Source organism: Orcinus orca, chromosome 20 (genome assembly GCF_937001465.1).
Source record: "Orcinus orca chromosome 20, mOrcOrc1.1, whole genome shotgun sequence".
Taxonomy (NCBI): Eukaryota; Metazoa; Chordata; class Mammalia; order Artiodactyla; family Delphinidae; genus Orcinus; species Orcinus orca.
In genome coordinates, this window is record NC_064578.1 from 42,167,595 (window position 1) to 42,180,092 (window position 12,498).

A 12,498-nucleotide genomic window follows, 5' to 3' on the forward strand; every position below is an offset into this window, starting at 1 on the left:
TCCAGTCCTGGAGAAAGATGGTACTTTTCCCTGCTTCTCTCTGTGCTGTAAGACTCACTATTGTGTGCTGCCTTGACATCTGGTAAAATCAGGAGGCCCTCAAATGGCATAACTGTAGGTTCCCTCCTCACTCTGCTCCCACAGATGAGGTCGCCTAGCCAAACAACCTCCTTATCAAAGGGACCAGGCACAGCTCCAGTTTATTCCTGAGTATTGGGTTTCAGTGCCATACCAGCCCATGGAATTATTCAAATAAGCTAATCACATTCTCCTGTGGGAACCAGGGGGCACCCCACCCTCTTGATACTATGCAGCCTGCCTCCTACAGCCCCTCTTTGTTCACTCTGTTCCCAAGTGAAACCCCCATGTGACCCTGCATGGCATGTGGTGTTCTCCCTCAGGCTATGACTATATGTGACTATTAAAACGCTGTTGATCTCATTTGCCCAGTCTCAGCAGTTGTGTATTCAACCATCCCCACAAACCTAGGGCAGGAAGACCTCCTCCACCTTTACCAATGGAGTAAAGAAGAGGTGTTAAAACACTACCCTCTAATTCTAACTAAATAGCTTGGAAATTATTTAATAGACAATGATTAAAAGACTCTTAAAGCCAGAAAGCTGAAGGTGGACTAGCTAGGGGATTCAGGACTTGAGGAACTATAACGTAGTGAATTTCTCCAGTTTTCTTTTTTATCTCTCATATGCCGAGGACTAGGTACCAAAGATTCCTACAATTCAGGACCACCAACGGGCATAAAAAAAAAAAAAAAAAACAACCAAAAAGACAAGGAAAGTCCACTCTTTCTGGACAAAGGACAAGTAAAGAAAAGCCCCAAAGAGACTAGACCTAGTGGGGACCCCCAATGCCTGCTCCGTGACAGAGGCACTGGCAGGCGGTCTGAGCTGGTGAGGTTGGTGAGCCGGTCCACCTGCAGGGGCAGCATCAGCTAGTGGCATAAAAAGATCCAGGCCCAGCAGATTCTGTCTCCCATCCCCAACCATCCAGCTGAAGAAGTTGGCCCAGCAATACCAGGTGGCCTCAGGAATGACATCAACAAATGACATCAATAGAGATTGAGCAGTAGCCCCAGCAGTGCTAGAAGAATGAAGCTAGAAGACTAGAATCACATTGAAAGGATTCTGATAGGCAAACCATCACTGGACCTAATACATATAGATTCTGGTATACATATATATCTATATATGATGAATATATACCAGAACCTACATGCTAAAATAGATTTAAATAGGTCAAGAGTATCATAACATAAAAACAAAAGTATCTGGGATACAACTGAAAATCACTCATCATTCCAAAGAACCACAATTTGAATGAGAAAAGAAAATTGACTCCCATAACTGGATGAATCAGATGTCAGAACCACCTGACAACAATTTTAAAGCATTGCCATAAAAATGCTTCAACAGACACAAATTCTCTAGAAACAAATTTAAAAATTAAAAATCTTAGCAAAAAATAGCAGTAATGAAAGACAACCAAATGGAAATTACAAAACTAAAAAATACAACAGCTGGAAGAAAAAAAACTTGCTAGATGGACTCAGTAGTAGAATGGAGATGACAGAGGATAGAAGTGATGAACCTGAAGACAGATCAATAGAATTTACTCAATCTAAACAACAGACAGACAGAAAACAGACTAAAAAAATTACAGAGCTTCAGAATTCTGTGAGACAATAAAAAAGATGTAACATTCATATAATCAGAGTCCCAGAAGGAGAGGAGAAAAGAGTGTGGGACTGAAAAGTATGAGAAGAAACACTGAAAGAAATCTACACCAAGATATTATCGTAATCAAACCTCTGAAAACTAAGAACAATGAAAAACAAAAATCTTAAAAACAGTCGAGAGAATCAATACATTACCTGTAAAGGAAGATCAATTTAAATGACAATGAATTTCTCATCTGAAACCATGGAGGTCAGAAGGAAGTGGCACAACACTTTTCCAAGTGCTGAAGAAAAGAACCGTTAACTACAAATCCTCTATCCAGTGAAACTATTTTTTCAGGAATAAAAAGAAAATAAAGCCATTCTCAAATAAAGGAAAACTAAGAGCATTTGTTGCTTTCAGATCTATCCTTAGAGGAAGCTCTTCAAACAGAAAGAAAATGATAAAAGTAGAAGACTGAGTCATTCAGGAAAGAAAGAAAAATGATGGAATGGGTAAAAATAGAAGCAAATTCAATAGACTATCCTTCACCTCATGAATTTCTTTAATCATATTTTGTGGTTGAAGCAAAAGTTATAATACCACCTGATGTATATAGGGGAAACTCTGAAGTCCATTATGTTTAAAGTGTGGGGATGGTAAAAGGATCTAAATGGAAGTATCATTTCTATCCTTCACTTGAAGTGGTCAAACGCTGACACCAATAGACTGCGATGTTATGTATGTATATGGTAATACCTAGAGAATCACTAAGAAAGCTATACAAAGCAATATACTCACAAACATCATAAAGAGTTCAAAATGAAACCCTAAAAATGCTCAAATAGCCCATGGGAAGGCAAGAAAAAGAGAAACAGAGCAATGAGAATCAGAGGCAACAAACAGAAAACAAATAATAAAATGGCAGACTTAAATTCTGACATATCAGTAAGTACTTTAAAAATGAATGTTCTAAATTCCAAATTAAAAGACAGAGATTGACTGAGTGTGTAAAAAAGCACAACTCAAGGATATGCTGCCTACAAGAAACTCACTTCAAACATAACAACATAGGGGGTTAAAAATAAAAGGATGGAAAACATATATCATGCAAACATTATTTTTTTTTTAATTGGCAATGATTTTTTAGGCTTGACACCATGAGCAAAGGCAACAAAAGCAAAAATAAACAAGCGGGACCACATCAAACTAAAAAGCCTCCACACAGCAAAAGAAAATATCAACAAAATGAAAAGTCAACCTACAGAATGGGACAAAATACTTACAAGTCATATATTTGATAAAGGGTTAATATTCAAAATATATAAAGAACTCATACAACTCAATAGCAAAACACCAAACAGTCTAAGTTAAAAATGGGCAGAGGATCTAAATAGACATTTTTCCAAAGAAGACATACAGATGGCCAACAGGTACATGAAAAGCTACCCAATATCACTAATCATCAGGGAAATGCAGATCAAAAGCACAATGAGATATCACCTCATACCTGTTAGAATGACTACTGTCAAAAAGACAAGAGATAATAAATGCTGATGAGGACATGGAGAAAGGGAACCATTGTGCACGGTTGGTAGAATGTAAAGTGGTGCAGCCACTATGGAAAACAGTATGGAGGCACCTCAAAAAGTTAAAAATAGAACTACCATATGATCCAACAATTCTACCTCTGGTTATTTATCTGCATAAAATGAAAACACTAACTCAAATATGCCCCAATGTTCATTGCAGCCATGTTCATATACTAGCCAAGACATGGAAACAACCTAAGTGTTCATTGATGGATGAATGGATACAGAATATGTGGTATATTTATACAATGGAATATTGTTCAGCCATAAAAAGAACGAAATCTTGCCATTTGCAACAATATGGATGAAACTTGAGGGCACTATGCTAGGTGAAATAAGACAGACAGAGAAAGACAAATACCATCTCACTTATATGTGGAATCTAAAAAACAAAACAAAACTGAAATAAACAAAGAAAAGCACACCAAATTCGTAGATACAGAGAATAGACTGGTGGTTGTCAGAGGCAGGAAGTGGGGGGTGGAGGAAATGGGTGAAGGTAGTCAAAAGGTACAACCTTCTAGTTATAAAATAAGTCTTGGGAGATGTAATGTACAGTATGGTGACTATAATTAATAATACTGTATTATATATTTGAAAATTGCTAATAGAGTAGATCTTGAAAGTTCTCATCACAGGAAAAAAATTGTAAATATGTGTGGTGATAAATGTTAACTAGACTTACTGTGGTGATCATTTTGCAATATATATAAATATTGAATCATTACGTTGTACACCTGAAACTAATATAATGTTAAATGTCAATTATATCTCAATAGAAATAAAAGGATGGAAGAAATATATCATGCAAAAATTAATTTTAGGGCTTCCCTGGTGGCTCAGTGTCTGAGAGTCCACCTGCCGATGCAGGAGACATGGGCTCGTGCCCCGGTCCGGGAAGATCCCACACGCCACGGAGCGGCTGGGCCCGTGAGCCATGGCCGCTGAGCCTGCATGTCCGGAGCCTGTGCTCCGCAACAGGAGAGGCCACAACAGTGAGAGGCCCACATATCGCAAAAAAATAAAAATAAATAATTTTAAAAAACAAGAGTCACTATATTAATATCATATAAAGTAGACTTCAGAACAAAGAAAATGACTAGGCACAAAGAGGGACGTTACTTAATGATAATAGGATTGATCCACCAAAAAATCTAGTTATCCTTAATGTGTGTGCACCAAAAAACAGAGCTTCAAAATATATGAAGCAAAAACTGATAGAGCTGCAAGGAGATAGGCAAATTCACAATTCTAATTGGGGACTTTAACAGCCCACTCTCAGCAACTGATTGACATACTAAATAGAAAATTAGGGAAGACATAGAACTGAACAACACTATGAACCAGCAGGATCGAATTGACATTTATAGAGTATTTCACCCAATAACAGCAGAACACAGTACTTTCAAGTACCCATGAAACATTAACCAAGATAGACCATATCCTGGGTTATAAAACAAATCTTAGCAAATTTAAAAGAACTGAAATCATATAGAGTGTGTTCTTTGACCATAGGGAATCAAACTAGAAATCAATAACAGAAAGACAACAAGAAAATCTCTGAACACTTTGAAATTAAACAGCCTACTTCTAAATAGTCCATGGATCAAAGAAGAATCCTGAAAAGAAATTTTAAAAATATATCACTGGGCTTTCCTGGTGGCACAGTGGTTGAGAGTCCACCTGCTGATGCAGGGGACACGGGTTCGTGCCTCGGTCTGGGAAGATTCCATATGCCGCGGAGCAGCTGGGCCCGTGGGCCATGGCCACTAAGCCTGCGCATTTGGAACCTGTGCTCCGCAACAGGAGAGGTCACAACAGTGAGAGGCCTGCGTACCGCAAAAGAAAAAAAAAAAATATATATATATATATATCACTGAGTGAAAATGAAAACACAGCATGTCAAAATTTGTGAGATGCAGCTAAAGAAGTAATGAGAGGAAAATTTATAGCACTAAATGCTTAACATTAGAAAAAGGAAATGTCTCAGATGAATCAACTATGCTCCCATCTCAAGAACCTAGAAAAAAAAATTAAAAGCATACAAATCGGGATGGAAGAAATAAAACATTCTCTATTTGCAAATGACATGTTGTTGATGAGTAAAATCCCAAGGAATTTACAGAAAAACATCAAAAACAAAAATTTAGTCAGCAATTTTTTTAATTCAAAGATTTAAAGGGAACATAATGAGACTAATGGAATGCATAAAGAGAAGAGCCAGATTGAACCTCTAGAGATGAAGAATTCACATTTGAAATGAAAATCTCACTGGATGGGATTAATATCAGAGTAGACACTGAAGAAGATAAAAATCAGCAAACATGAAGACATTGGATTTGAAGACATAGAATAGAAATAAATTGAAGCAGAAAGAAAAAAAGACTTTACAAAATGAACAGTCTCAATGGTCTGTGGAAAACTATCAAGCAGTATAACACAACTATAAAAACAAAGAAGGAAGTGGGGGTGGGATTTTTTTCAAGAAATAATGATCCAAAACTCCCAATTTTGGTGAAAAATGTCCACCCACAGACAGAAGAATCTCAAAAACCCCACATAGGATAAGCACAAAGAAATCATACTTAAATGGTTGAAAACAGGTGATGAAGCAACTACACATATTTTTTAAAGGCAGATTACAACATTACATACAGGAATTACAAAGATAATTCATGCTGACTTCTTGTCAGAAACACTGCGATCAAGAAGAAAATGGAATAACAGCTTTAAGTGCTGAAAGAAAAAGATGTCAATTTGTAATTCTACATTTAGCAAAGGTAATCTTCAAAAATATTTGTCTGAAAAATGTCTTTATTTTGCTTTAAATTTGAAGGTTACCTTTGCAGGATATAGAATTACAGGTTGACCTTTTTTTCAGCATTTCAGAGAATATATCACTAGCAGACCCTCACCTCAAGAAATGGGAAAGGACGTTCTTCAGGCTGAAGGAATACAATACGAAATGGAAATGTGAATCAACACAAAGGAGGGAAGACACGTGGAAATAGTAAATAGGTTGATAAATATAAGCCCTCTCTTTTCTTGCTTTTTAAAAAAAATTCTTTAAAGATACTTGATTTTTTAAAGCAAAACTAAAGATGCATTTGAGGTTTATAACATATATAGAAGTAAACCATATAATAACAATTGTACAAAGCACATGAGGCAGTAAAATGTAAAACTGTATAGTTCTTACATTATACATGAAGTAGTATAACATTAGTTGGAGGCAGACTGTAATAAGTTAAAGATGCACAAAATAAACCCTAGAGCGTGACTGAAAATAAAGACGTATAGCTAATGAGCCAACATAGAAGTGGAATAATAAAAATATTTAATCCAAAAGAAGGCAGGAATGAGGAACAAAAGAACAATAAAGATGGTACAATAAGAAAAACAGCAAGATGGTAGACTTAAACCTAATCATATCGATAATTACTTTAACTATAAATGGTCTAAACACTATATGGCAGAGATTGTCAGATTGGATAAAAAAGCAAGATGAAATTATATGCTGTTTAAGAAACACTTTAAATATAAAAACACAGATAGGTTAAAATTTTTTTAAAAGAGAAAGAAAAAGATATACCATTTAAATACTCATAAGAAACCTGAAGTAGCTATATTAGTATCGTACAATGTGGACATCAGGACAGACTATTATTAGAGATAAACAAGAACATTACGTAATGATGAAAAGATCGATTCATCAAGAAGACATAAAAAAATCTAAAATTTTTTGCACTAACAAAGTTTCAAAATACATAAAGTAAAAACTAACATACCTAAAAGGAGAAATTGATAAAATTACAACCATAGTTGGAGATTTCTACATTCCTCCCTCAATAATTGATAAAATAAATGGAATAAGGATATAGAACACTTGAACATTATCAACCATCTTGCCACAACTGACATTTATAGAACACTATACTTAATAATGGAAGAATACACATTCCTTTCAAGTGCACATGAATCAGTCACCAAAATAGACTATTTGCTGTTATATAACACAAGCCTCAATAAATTTAAAAGGATTGAAATCATAGATGTTTTCTGACCACATAATGTTAAATTAAAAATCAATAAGATATCTATTAAATACCCAAATATTTGGAAATTAAGCAATACAGTTTTAAATAATCAATGAGTAAAGAAGAAATCACAGATAATTAGAAAATATCTTGATTGAATAATAATAATGCAACACACTAAATTATTGGTACACAGCTAATGTGGAGTTGAGTGCAGTTGAATAGTGCTTAGAGGAAAACTAAGATCTTTCAACACATATATTTAGAAAAGAAGAAAAGTCTAAAGTCAATGATCTATGATACCATATTAAGAAACTAGAAAAAGAAGAGCAAATCAAACCAAAAGAAAGTGGAGTGAAGAAATAATATAAATAAGAGTGGAAATCAATAACATTGAAAATGGACAAATAACAGAGAAAAATCAATGAAATCAAAACCTTGAAAACATCAAAAAAAATTTAAAACTTCCAGTTCAACTGATCACACAAAAAAAGTGAAGACAATTACCAACATCAGGTATGAAAGAGGAGTCATCATGAAAGATCCTACAAACATTGAAAGAATAATAAGGAAATATTATAAACAACTTTATGTCAATAAATCTGACAAGGCAGATGAACTGGAAAAGCTCCTTGAAAGATACAAAGTATCAAAACTGACTCAGTAAGAAATGGAAAGTCTAAATAGTCTTCCATCTGTTTTTAAATTTTGGTTAATTACTAACTTTGAAAACCTCTGACAAAGAAAATTATGGGGCCTAGGTGGCTTGACTGAGAATTTCTGCGAAACACTTAAGGAAGAAATCATTTAGAAGCATACATAAATTCTTTCAGAAAATACAAAAGGAGGGAACCACTTCCCAACTCATTTTATGAAGCCAATATTAACCTGATAATGAAACCAAACAAAGACATTACAAGAAAAGAATACTCCAGGCTGATATACTTCATTAACATCAGTGTGTATGTTTTCAACAAAGTATGTGCAAATTAATTCCAACAATAGATGACCAAATGAGGTTTAACTGAAGAATGTAAGGTTGGTTTAACATTTCAAAGTCAATCAATGTAATTCACTATATTAACAGAATAAAGGGAAAAAAATCCATATGATCATCTGAATAGATGCAAAAAGAAGCTTTTGACAAAATTCATCATTCATTGATGAAAAAGAGAAAGCTCAGCAAACAAGGACTGAAAGGAACTTCTTCAACCCACTGAAGGGCATCTCTGAAGAGGCTACACCTAACATCATACTTAATCATGAAAGATTGAATGTTTTCATCCTGAGATCGGGAATAACAAGATTTCTACTCTCACCACTTTTTTTTTTTTTTTGCGGTACGCGGGCCTCTCACTGTTGTGGCCTCTCCTGATGCGGAGCACAGACTCCGGACGCGCAGGCTCAGCGGCCATGGCTCACGGGCCCAGCCGCTCCGCGGCATGTGGGATCTTCCCGGACCAGGGCACGAATCCATATCCCCTGCATCGGCCAGCAGACTCTCAACCCCTGCGCCACCGGGGAAGCCCTACTCTCACCGCTTCTATTCAACATTGTACTGAATATCCTAGTCAATGCAATAAGGCAAGTAAATGAAATTTTAAAAATATACAGCTTGTATAGGAAGAAGAATTTTTTTTCTTCAAAGATAACATGATATCATACATAAAAGTCTTAAGGAATGTCCAAAAGCCTACTAGAAATTATAAGTGAATTTAGTAAAGCCTCAGAGTTCAAGCTCAATATAAAAACCCCAGCTTTTTCTCTGCATAATAACAACAAACAATTGAAAAGTGAAATTTTAAAAAATTTACAATGGCATCTAAAACCATGAAATTATATCGGACTAAATTTAACAATAGATTTTCAAGACATTTATACTTAAAACTACGAAACATTGTTGATACAAATTAAAGACCTAAATAAGTGGAGAAACAGTCCCTGTTCATTGACTGAAGACTCAGTATTGCTAAAATATCGATTCTTTCCAAGTGGATCCATAGCTTCAAAGCGATCCCAATCAAAAATATCAGTGGGATTTTATGTTTGGGTTGAAACTGACAAGCTTACTCTAAAATTTATATGGAAATGTAAAGGCCTAGAACATCCAAAACAACTTTGAAAGAAAGAAAAGTTGGAGGACGTATACTAACTGATATCAAGACTTTTGTTAAGACTATAGTAATGAAGACAATGTGGTACTGGTGTCAGGATACATACACAGATCAGAGGATATAGATTCTGAAATACAGATCAGAATAGAGGTCCAGAAACAGACCCACACTTAAAGGGTTACTTGATTTTTGACACAGGTGCTAAGGTTATTTGATTGGGAAAATGATAGTCCTTAGAGCAAATGGTGCCAGAACAACTGGACATCTGTATGGAAAAAATCAGCTCAACGCTTATCTCACAACTTACACAAAAATTAACTTGAAATAGATTAATAGACATAAATGTAAAATATAAAATTATAAAATTTCTAGTATTAAATACAGGAGAAAATCTTTGTGAACTTGGGGTAGGCAAAGATGCGTTGGACAAGACACTTATTTTCTTTTCATAAAAGAAAGTTTTGATAAACTGGACTTTATCAGAATGAAAAGAAAAACTGCTTTCTGAAAGACACTATCAAGAAATTAAAAGTTCAAGACATAGACGGAGAGAAAATACTCTTAACACGTATCTTATGAAGGATTTGCATAGTCTCTACAAAGGACTCACTAAAACAAACAACCCAATTTTATTTTATTTATTTATTTATTTTTGCCATGCTGCACAGCATGCGGGATCTTATTTCCCGGACCAGGGATCAAACCCACGCCCCTTGCAGTGGAAGGGCAGAGTCTTAGCCCCTGGACTGCCAGGGAAGTCCCAACAGCCCAATTTTAAAATCGGAAAAAGATTTGAACAGACATTTCACAAGCTAAGAAGCACATAAACAGATACTCAACATTATTAGTCATTAGGGAAATATAAATTAAAACCACAATAAGATACCACTAAACACCCACTAAAATGGGCTAAAATTAAAAAGACTGACAATACCAAGTTTTGGTGGAGCAACTAGAACTCTCTTACATTTCAGAAGTGTAAAATAGTTCAATTTCTTTGCAAACAGCTTAGCAGTTTTTATAATGTTAAACATATACTGACTGTGTGGACCAGAGATTCCATACCTAGATATTTATCCAAGAAACAGCAAAATATATACACATAATCAACACCTGTACACAAATGTTCATAGCAGCTTTATTCATAATAGCCCCACTGGAAATAACTCAAATGTGTAACAGATTAACTGGAAAAACAAATTGTGTTATAGCCATCCAATGGAATACTATTCAGCAATAAAAAAATAAATGGTATGTGACAACATGGATGAAACTCAAAACCATCTGCTGGGCAAAAGAAGCCAGAAGTCTATCTATGGGCTGTGTATTTTATTTAAATGAAATTTAGAAAAGTTAAAGCTCATTTATAGTGACAAAAAGCAGATTAGTCATTGCCTGGGTCCTGAGGGTAGGAAGGCAGCTTGTCCGGGCAGGTGTGAGGGAACATTCTATATTTTCTTTGGGAGGCGGGGTTACTCGGTTGTACACATTTGTCAAAATGTGTCAGGCTCTACACTTAAAATGGATGCATTTCATTGTGTGTAAATTATACTTCAATCAATTTGAGGTAAGAAAAAAATATAGGAAAATATTTTTATGTCACTGAGGTTAGAGAAGAATTTTTTGAAGAAGATAGAAAACTTATAAACCACAAAAGGAGACTTCTACTACATTAAAATTCAAAAATTCTCACATCAGAAGATACCATCAGCAATGTTAAAACAAAACAAAACAAAAAAACAGTCCACAGACTGGGAGGAGATATTTACAGCCCATATAACTGAAAATAAAATAAAAATCATATCCAGAGTGTTTCACAAACTGTTATAAATAAATAAGAAAAATACGAATAATCTAGTAGAAAAATGTCAAGATATTATCAGGCAATCATAGGTGAGAAAAATGAGATAGTCCATAAACAGGTGAAAAGATATTCAAGCTCACTATTAAATAGGGAAATAGGAATAAGAATGGCAAAATGTAATCATCTGATAACATCAACTGTTGGCAAGGATGTGGGAAATGGGACCAGTTATGTGTTCCCAGTGGGAGTGTACTTTCATGACACAATTTGGAGATGAATCTGGCAAGAGCTAGAAAAACTGAAGATGCACTTACTCATCACCTGAGAGTTCCTCATTTAACGACATACCCCAGAGTCCTCAAGTCCAGGTGCACGCAGAGACATTAAAATGTGTTAAGTGCAGCATTGCTTATTAGCCCCAAAGTGGGACCATCCTACATTTCCATTAATTGAGCAGCGGATAAATAAAATGTAGTAAGTCATATAATGAAATATATTCAGTAATTAAAATGAATAACCTAGATCTATACACATCATCATGACATATGTTTACATAGAGAGAGGGAGAGAGAGAGTGTAAAGCAAGCTACAGAAAGATATATACCACCCAGAAGGGGAGGTGCTTAGTGGGACCCTGAGAGGGGGTCCCCACTTTATGGAGAAAGAAGGGGGACCTGCTGGGTGATAAGGCGTCTCCCAGATTCGGACTTCCCAACAGAGACCCAATCCAAGCCCTCCACCAGTAACACAGGTCTTTTGAATGTGTGGGATGCTGCTGCCCGCCCATCTCACCTGTGGCAATAAGATATGAACAAGCGCTGGGAAGCGTGATTCCACACAACCCGAGCGCTGCAGAATTCCAGACGAGCGGGCCCACGGGGCCTCCTGCGCCACACCGCATCACGACCTCGCCTTCGTTTTTCTTCTCCGCTAGCACTCCACTCACTTTGGCTCCAAGGACTTGCTTTGAGGTTTGGCACTCTCACATTTTTCATATAAACTCAGATTCTTAAGACACCAGCATCAAATCAGAAAAGGAAAAGAAAAAAAAACTGCTTCCTAATTTTCCAACTGCCCTTTGTCTCCAAAAAGACATGCATATAAGAGTAGCTTGTATGCTGCAGACTTTTAACTCAAAGAGAAAAAAGAAATCTGCTTTTTTCCTTCCCGTGCTCTCTGACCTGGATAATCCCAAACCAGCTTGGGGATGGAGCCTGGCTGTGATTTTAAACTCCTGACTCCTGATCCCCTGTCTGAGGCTGGGGTGTAGTCGGTTGG